This window comes from Narcine bancroftii, unplaced genomic scaffold (assembly GCF_036971445.1).
Source record: "Narcine bancroftii isolate sNarBan1 unplaced genomic scaffold, sNarBan1.hap1 Scaffold_643, whole genome shotgun sequence".
In the NCBI taxonomy this organism is placed as follows: domain Eukaryota; kingdom Metazoa; phylum Chordata; class Chondrichthyes; order Torpediniformes; family Narcinidae; genus Narcine; species Narcine bancroftii.
This window is the reverse complement of record NW_027212163.1, coordinates 17,501-27,500: the sequence shown is the minus strand read 5'-3', so window position 1 is coordinate 27,500 and position 10,000 is coordinate 17,501.

Genomic DNA, 10,000 nt, shown 5'->3' with positions numbered 1-10,000 from the left:
CCCAAGCCTGAAACACCAGCGTCTCCGCTGGGCCGCCGGGCCTCTCCATACGGCACGAACACGACAAGCACGATCGATCCAGGAACGACGATTTCAGGACAACTCAGACGAATGAGAGCATGGTATATTTTAGCCCGAAGCCTCGCCCTTCTTTCATAGCTTCCGAGCATGTACACTTGGCCCTTCTTGCCCAAACTCTTGACGGTGCTGCCTTCCCGTCTATTTTAGTGCCTTCAACCTTAAGTATTATATTGCCTTCGAGCCCATTGTGGCACCACTTAAGGACAATGCACGAAGTGACCAACATACCAAAACTTTTTCTAAGTGTCTCTGAAAAACGTGTTCCCGAAAATCTCCGGGCACTCCGCCAATCCCCCCGTACAGAAAATGCAATTTTCGATTCGGCGGGGTAGCTCGCGGAGGGTCGACCGCGGATGCTGCATCTCAGCCCGGGTTCACGTCGAAAATCGGACCCTCATCAGAGCCTCCAGCGGCAACTCGTGAACCATGACCGGGAGTGCCCGTACCAGAAATGCAAATGCGACGTCGGCGGGCGACCGCGCGGAGGTCCCACCGGCCGAAGTCTCGTGAGGCCGGCCTGAGCCATCCGATGTTAACTTCATGGACTTCCGTGGGGAACTTGTTAACTGGCGGGCTGGCAGGAGCAAGCCATTGCCAAGCGGGCCGACTGTCGGAAGCATGACCGTCAGTTGAGCACTGTGGCCGGTAAGACACCCTTGAATCCGATACGATCGGGACTTCCGCGACCGGACTTAGGTTTCTTTTAGGACTTTGCCATTCTTGCGGGGAAAAGGGAAACACCGGAGCTCCCCGAGTTCACGAGCCGACCAAGAAGAGGTGCCACGGGGCTCCCACGAAGCGGTCGTGGTCGGCCCCTGGCCACCGGTCACCGGTCACCGAGTTCAAAACACGGCCCCTGTAATCTCCGGAGAGTCCGCCAATCCCCCCGTGCAGAAATTGCAAGTTGATGATCGGCGGATCGGACTCCGGAGGTCCTACCGAAAAGGGAGCGACCTGGTCGGCCGCTCGCCGCGGATCCTACCCCATCGGACTTCCGGGCAACCCAGAATCTCAAACCGGCGGAGGGCAAATCGTTCAGCAGAGTGCCAAGCCTCCACTGGCGGCAAGGGCCCCTCTCTGCCCCGCCGGAGGGGAGAGGGCAGACACCGGAGCTCCCCCGAATCGGTCGTAGTCGGCCCCTGGCCACCGGTCACCGAGTTCAAAACACGGCACCTGAAATCTCCGGAGAGTCCGCCAATCCCCCCGTGCAGAAAATGCAAGTTGATGATCGGCGGCTCGGGATCCGGAGGTCCTACCGAAAAGGGAGCGACCTGGTCGGCCGCACGCCGCGGATCCGACCCCATCGGACTTCCGGGCAACCCAGAATCTCAAGCCGGCGGAGGGCAAATCGTTCAGCAGAGTGCCAAGCCTCCACTTGCGGCAAGGGCCACTCTCTGCCCCGCCGGAGGGGAGAGGGCAGACACCGGAGCTCCCCCGAATCGGTCGTAGTCGGCCCCTGGCCAACGGTCACCGAGTTCAAAACACGGCACCTGAAATCTCCGGAGAGTCCGCCAATCCCCCCGTGCAGAAAATGCAAGTTGATGATCGGCGGCTCTGGATCCGGAGGTCCTACCGAAAAGGGAGCGACCTGGTCGGCCGCACGCCGCGGATCCAACCCCATCCGACTTCCGGGCAACCCAGAATCTCAACCGGGCGGAGGGCAAATCGTTCAGCTGAGTGCCAAGACTCAACTGGCGGCGAGGCTGACTCTCTGACCTAACGGCAGGGAGAGGGCAGACACCGCAGCTCTCCCGAAGCGGTCGTGGTCGGCCCCTGGCCACCGGTCACCGAGTTCAAAACACGGCACCTGAAATCTCCGGAGAGTCCGCCAATCCCCCCGTGCAGAAAATGCAAGTTGATGATCGGCGGCACGGGCTCCGGAAGTCCTACCGAAAAGGGAGCGACCTGGTCGGCCGAACTCCGTGGATCCGACCCCATACGACTTCCAGTCTCTTCGTTAATAACCATACCGGACAACTCGTAAACCAAACTCAGCTACGAACGGCAATTAGTTAAGCAGAAGGGCCGAGCAACTCGTCAACCAAACGGACGTGGGGAAACTCGTGAACCAAGCAGACGTGGGGCAACTCGTGAACCAGACGGCCAGGGAACTCGTCAATCAAGCTTTCCTGGAGCAATTCGTAAACCAAGCTGACCTACGAACGGCAATTAGTTAAGCAGAAGGGCCGGGCAACTCGTCAACCAAACGGACGTGGGGCAACTCGTGAACCAAGCAGACGTGGGGCAACTCGTGAACCAGACGGCCAGGGAACTCGTGAATCAAGCTTTCGTGGAGCAACTCGTAAACCAAGCTAACCTACGAACGGCAATGCACCAGAAGGACTGGGCAACTCATGAACCAAATGGACGTGGGGCAATTCGTGAACCAGGCAGACGTGGGGCAACTCGTGAACCAGACGGACAGGCAACTCGTGAATCAAGCTTTCGTGGGGCAACCCGTAAACCAAGCTGACCTACGAACGGCAATTAGTTAAGCAGAAGTGCCGGGCAACTCGTCAACCAAACGGACGTAGGGCAACTCGTGAACCAAGCAGACGTGGGGCAACTCGTGAACCAGACGGCCAGGGAACTCGTGAATCAAGCTTTCGTGGAGCAACTCGTAAACCAAGCTAACCTACGAACGGCAATGCACCAGAAGGACTGGGCAACTCATGAACCAAATGGACGTGTGGCAATTCGAAAACCAAGCAGACGTGCGGCAACTCGTGAACCAAGCAGACGTGGGGCAACTCGTGGACCAAGCTGACCTACGAACGGCAATTAGTTAAGCAGAAGTGCCGGGCAACTCGTCAACCAAATGGACGTGGAGCAATTAGTGAAGCAAGCAGACCTGTGGCAACTCGTCAACCAGACGGCCAGGGAACTCGTGAATCAAGCTTTCGTGGAGCAACTCGTAAACCAAGCTGACGTACGAACGTCAATTCACCAGAAGGACTGGGCAACTCATGAACCAAATGGACGTGTGGCAATTCGAAAACCAAGCAGACGTGCGGCAACTCGTGAACCAAGCAGACGTGGGGCAACTCGTGAACCAGTCAGACAGGCAACTCGTGAACCAAGCAGACGTGGGGCAACTCGTGAACCAGACGGCCAGGGAACTCGTCAATCAAGCTTTCGTGGAGCAATTCGTAAACCAAGCTGACCTACGAACGGCAATTAGTTAAGCAGAAGGGCCGGGCAACTCGTCAACCAAATGGACGTGGGGCAATTCGTGAACCAAGCAGACGTGGGGCAACTCGTGAACCAGTCAGACAGGCAACTCGTGAACCAAGCAGACGTGGGGCAACTCGTGAACCAGACGGCCAGGGAACTCGTGAATCAAGCTTTCCTGGAGCAATTCGTAAACCAAGCTGACGTACGAACGGCAATGCACCTGAAGGACTGGGCAACTCATGAACCAAATGGACGTGGGGCAATTCGTGAACCAGGCAGACGTGGGGCAACTCGTGAACCAGACGGACAGGCAACTCGTGAATCAAGCTTTCGTGGAGCAACTCGTAAACCAAGCTAACCTACGAACGGCAATGCACCAGAAGGACTGGGCAACTCATGAACCAAACGGACGTGGGGCAATTCGTGAACCAGGCAGACGTGGGGCAACTCGTGAACCAGACGGACAGGCAACTCGTGCATCAAGCTTTCGTGGGGCAACCCGTAAACCAAGCTGACCTACGAACGGCAATTAGTTAAGCAGAAGTGCCGGGCAACTCGTCAACCAAACGGACGTGGGGCAACTCGTGAAGCAAGCAGACGTGGGGCAACTCGTGAACCAGACGGCCAGGGAACTCGTGAATCAAGCTTTCGTGGAGCAACTCGTAAACCAAGCTAACCTACGAACGGCAATGCACCAGAAGGACTGGGCAACTCATGAACCAAACGGACGTGGGGCAATTCGTGAACCAGGCAGACGTGGGGCAACTCGTGAACCAGACGGACAGGCAACTCGTGCGTCAAGCTTTCGTGGGGCAACCCGTAAACCAAGCTGACCTACGAACGGCAATTAGTTAAGCAGAAGTGCCGGGCAACTCGTCAACCAAACGGACGTGGGGCAACTCGTGAAGCAAGCAGACGTGGGGCAACTCGTGAACCAGACGGCCAGGGAACTCGTGAATCAAGCTTTCGTGGAGCAACTCGTAAACCAAGCTAACCTACGAACGGCAATGCAGCAGAAGGACTGGGCAACTCATGAACCAAACGGACGTGGGGCAATTCGTGAACCAGGCAGACGTGGGGCAACTCGTGAACCAGACGGACAGGCAACTCGTGCATCAAGCTTTCGTGGGGCAACCCGTAAACCAAGCTGACCTACGAACGGCAATTAGTTAAGCAGAAGTGCCGGGCAACTCGTCAACCAAATGGACGTGGAGCAATTAGTGAAGCAAGCAGACCTGTGGCAACTCGTGAACCAGACGGCCAGGGAACTCGTGAATCAAGCTTTCGTGGAGCAACTCGTAAACCAAGCTGACCTACGAACGGCAATGCACCAGAAGGACTGGGCAACTCATGAACCAAACGGACGTGGGGCAATTCGTGAACCAGGCAGACCTGGGGCAACTCGTGAACCAGTCGGACAGGCAACTCGTGAACCAAGCAGACGTGGGGCAACTCGTGAACCAGACGGCCAGGGAACTCGTCAATCAAGCTTTCCTGGAGCAATTCGTAAACCAAGCTGACCTACGAACGGCAATTAGTTAAGCAGAAGGGCCGGGCAACTCGTCAACCAAATGGACGTGGGGCAATTCGTGAACCAAGCAGACGTGGGGCAACTCGTGAACCAGACGGCCAGGGAACTCGTGAATCAAGCTTTCGTGGAGCAACTCGTAAACCAAGCTGACGTACGAACGGCAATTCACCAGAAGGACTGGGCAACTCATGAACCAAATGGACGTGGGGCAATTCGTGAACCAGGCAGACGTGGGGCAACTCGTGAACCAGACGGACAGGCAACTCGTGAATCAAGCTTTCGTGGGGCAACTCGTAAACCAAGCTGACCTACGAACGGCAATTAGTTAAGCAGAAGTGCCGGGCAACTCGTCAACCAAATGGACGTGGAGCAATTAGTGAAGCAAGCAGACGTGGGGCAACTCGTGAACCAGACGGCCAGGGAACTCGTGAATCAAGCTTTCGTGGAGTAACTCGTAAACCAAGCTGACCTACGAACGGCAATGCACCAGAAGGACTGGGCAACTCATGAACCAAACGGACGTGGGGCAATTCGTGAACCAGGCAGACGTGGGGCAACTCGTGAACCAGACGGACAGGCAACTCGTGAGTCAAGCTTTCGTGGGGCAACCCGTAAACCAAGCTGACCTACGAACGGCAATTAGTTAAGCAGAAGTGCCGGGCAACTCGTCAACCAAATGGACGTGGAGCAATTAGTGAAGCAAGCAGACCTGGGGCAACTCGTGAACCAGACGGCCAGGGAACTCGTGAATCAAGCTTTCGTGGAGCAACTCGTAAACCAAGCTGACCTACGAACGGCAATTAGTTAAGCAGAAGGGCCGGGCAACTCGTCAACCAAACGAACGTGGGGCAACTCGTGAACCAAGCAGACGTGGGGCAACTCGTGAACCAGACGGCCAGGGAACTCGTGAATCAAGCTTTCCTGGAGCAATTCGTAAACCAAGCTGACGTACGAACGGCAATGCACCTGAAGGACTGGGCAACTCATGAACCAAATGGACGTGGGGCAATTCGTGAACCAGGCAGACGTGGGGCAACTCGTGAACCAGACGGACAGGCAACTCGTGAATCAAGCTTTCGTGGAGCAACTCGTAAACCAAGCTAACCTACGAACGGCAATGCACCAGAAGGACTGGGCAACTCATGAACCAAACGGACGTGGGGCAATTCGTGAACCAGGCAGACGTGGGGCAACTCGTGAACCAGACGGACAGGCAACTCGTGCATCAAGCTTTCGTGGGGCAACCCGTAAACCAAGCTGACCTACGAACGGCAATTAGTTAAGCAGAAGTGCCGGGCAACTCGTCAACCAAACGGACGTGGGGCAACTCGTGAAGCAAGCAGACGTGGGTCAACTCGTGAACCAGACGGCCAGGGAACTCGTGAATCAAGCTTTCGTGGAGCAACTCGTAAACCAAGCTAACCTACGAACGGCAATGCACCAGAAGGACTGGGCAACTCATGAACCAAACGGACGTGGGGCAATTCGTGAACCAGGCAGACGTGGGGCAACTCGTGAACCAGACGGACAGGCAACTCGTGCATCAAGCTTTCGTGGGGCAACCCGTAAACCAAGCTGACCTACGAACGGCAATTAGTTAAGCAGAAGTGCCGGGCAACTCGTCAACCAAACGGACGTGGGGCAACTCGTGAAGCAAGCAGACGTGGGGCAACTCGTGAACCAGACGGCCAGGGAACTCGTGAATCAAGCTTTCGTGGAGCAACTCGTAAACCAAGCTAACCTACGAACGGCAATGCAGCAGAAGGACTGGGCAACTCATGAACCAAACGGACGTGGGGCAATTCGTGAACCAGGCAGACGTGGGGCAACTCGTGAACCAGACGGACAGGCAACTCGTGCATCAAGCTTTCGTGGGGCAACCCGTAAACCAAGCTGACCTACGAACGGCAATTAGTTAAGCAGAAGTGCCGGGCAACTCGTCAACCAAATGGACGTGGAGCAATTAGTGAAGCAAGCAGACCTGTGGCAACTCGTGAACCAGACGGCCAGGGAACTCGTGAATCAAGCTTTCGTGGAGCAACTCGTAAACCAAGCTGACCTACGAACGGCAATGCACCAGAAGGACTGGGCAACTCATGAACCAAACGGACGTGGGGCAATTCGTGAACCAGGCAGACCTGGGGCAACTCGTGAACCAGTCGGACAGGCAACTCGTGAACCAAGCAGACGTGGGGCAACTCGTGAACCAGACGGCCAGGGAACTCGTCAATCAAGCTTTCCTGGAGCAATTCGTAAACCAAGCTGACCTACGAACGGCAATTAGTTAAGCAGAAGGGCCGGGCAACTCGTCAACCAAATGGACGTGGGGCAATTCGTGAACCAAGCAGACGTGGGGCAACTCGTGAACCAGACGGCCAGGGAACTCGTGAATCAAGCTTTCGTGGAGCAACTCGTAAACCAAGCTGACGTACGAACGGCAATTCACCAGAAGGACTGGGCAACTCATGAACCAAATGGACGTGGGGCAATTCGTGAACCAGGCAGACGTGGGGCAACTCGTGAACCAGACGGACAGGCAACTCGTGAATCAAGCTTTCGTGGGGCAACTCGTAAACCAAGCTGACCTACGAACGGCAATTAGTTAAGCAGAAGTGCCGGGCAACTCGTCAACCAAATGGACGTGGAGCAATTAGTGAAGCAAGCAGACGTGGGGCAACTCGTGAACCAGACGGCCAGGGAACTCGTGAATCAAGCTTTCGTGGAGTAACTCGTAAACCAAGCTGACCTACGAACGGCAATGCACCAGAAGGACTGGGCAACTCATGAACCAAACGGACGTGGGGCAATTCGTGAACCAGGCAGACGTGGGGCAACTCGTGAACCAGACGGACAGGCAACTCGTGAGTCAAGCTTTCGTGGGGCAACCCGTAAACCAAGCTGACCTACGAACGGCAATTAGTTAAGCAGAAGTGCCGGGCAACTCGTCAACCAAATGGACGTGGAGCAATTAGTGAAGCAAGCAGACCTGGGGCAACTCGTGAACCAGACGGCCAGGGAACTCGTGAATCAAGCTTTCGTGGAGCAACTCGTAAACCAAGCTGACCTACGAACGGCAATTAGTTAAGCAGAAGGGCCGGGCAACTCGTCAACCAAACGAACGTGGGGCAACTCGTGAACCAAGCAGACGTGGGGCAACTCGTGAACCAGACGGCCAGGGAACTCGTGAATCAAGCTTTCCTGGAGCAATTCGTAAACCAAGCTGACGTACGAACGGCAATGCACCTGAAGGACTGGGCAACTCATGAACCAAATGGACGTGGGGCAATTCGTGAACCAGGCAGACGTGGGGCAACTCGTGAACCAGACGGACAGGCAACTCGTGAATCAAGCTTTCGTGGAGCAACTCGTAAACCAAGCTAACCTACGAACGGCAATGCACCAGAAGGACTGGGCAACTCATGAACCAAACGGACGTGGGGCAATTCGTGAACCAGGCAGACGTGGGGCAACTCGTGAACCAGACGGACAGGCAACTCGTGCATCAAGCTTTCGTGGGGCAACCCGTAAACCAAGCTGACCTACGAACGGCAATTAGTTAAGCAGAAGTGCCGGGCAACTCGTCAACCAAACGGACGTGGGGCAACTCGTGAAGCAAGCAGACGTGGGGCAACTCGTGAACCAGACGGCCAGGGAACTCGTGAATCAAGCTTTCGTGGAGCAACTCGTAAACCAAGCTAACCTACGAACGGCAATGCACCAGAAGGACTGGGCAACTCATGAACCAAACGGACGTGGGGCAATTCGTGAACCAGGCAGACGTGGGGCAACTCGTGAACCAGACGGACAGGCAACTCGTGCATCAAGCTTTCGTGGGGCAACCCGTAAACCAAGCTGACCTACGAACGGCAATTAGTTAAGCAGAAGTGCCGGGCAACTCGTCAACCAAACGGACGTGGGGCAACTCGTGAAGCAAGCAGACGTGGGGCAACTCGTGAACCAGACGGCCAGGGAACTCGTGAATCAAGCTTTCGTGGAGCAACTCGTAAACCAAGCTAACCTACGAACGGCAATGCACCAGAAGGACTGGGCAACTCATGAACCAAACGGACGTGGGGCAATTCGTGAACCAGGCAGACGTGGGGCAACTCGTGAACCAGACGGACAGGCAACTCGTGCATCAAGCTTTCGTGGGGCAACCCGTAAACCAAGCTGACCTACGAACGGCAATTAGTTAAGCAGAAGTGCCGGGCAACTCGTCAACCAAACGGACGTGGGGCAACTCGTGAAGCAAGCAGACGTGGGGCAACTCGTGAACCAGACGGCCAGGGAACTCGTGAATCAAGCTTTCGTGGAGCAACTCGTAAACCAAGCTAACCTACGAACGGCAATGCACCAGAAGGACTGGGCAACTCATGAACCAAACGGACGTGGGGCAATTCGTGAACCAGGCAGACGTGGGGCAACTCGTGAACCAGACGGACAGGCAACTCGTGCATCAAGCTTTCGTGGGGCAACCCGTAAACCAAGCTGACCTACGAACGGCAATTAGTTAAGCAGAAGTGCCGGGCAACTCGTCAACCAAACGGACGTGGGGCAACTCGTGAAGCAAGCAGACGTGGGGCAACTCGTGAACCAGACGGCCAGGGAACTCGTGAATCAAGCTTTCGTGGAGCAACTCGTAAACCAAGCTAACCTACGAACGGCAATGCACCAGAAGGACTGGGCAACTCATGAACCAAACGGACGTGGGGCAATTCGTGAACCAGGCAGACGTGGGGCAACTCGTGAACCAGACGGACAGGCAACTCGTGCATCAAGCTTTCGTGGGGCAACCCGTAAACCAAGCTGACCTACGAACGGCAATTAGTTAAGCAGAAGTGCCGGGCAACTCGTCAACCAAATGGACGTGGAGCAATTAGTGAAGCAAGCAGACCTGTGGCAACTCGTGAACCAGACGGCCAGGGAACTCGTGAATCAAGCTTTCGTTGAGCAACTCGTAAACCAAGCTGACCTACGAACGGCAATGCACCAGAAGGACTGGGCAACTCATGAACCAAACGGACGTGGGGCAATTCGTGAACCAGGCAGACCTGGGGCAACTCGTGAACCAGTCGGACAGGCAACTCGTGAACCAAGCAGACGTGGGGCAACTCGTGAACCAGACGGCCAGGGAACTCGTCAATCAAGCTTTCGTGGGGCAACCCGTAAACCAAGCTGACCTACGAACGGCAATTAGTTAAGCAGAAGTGCCGG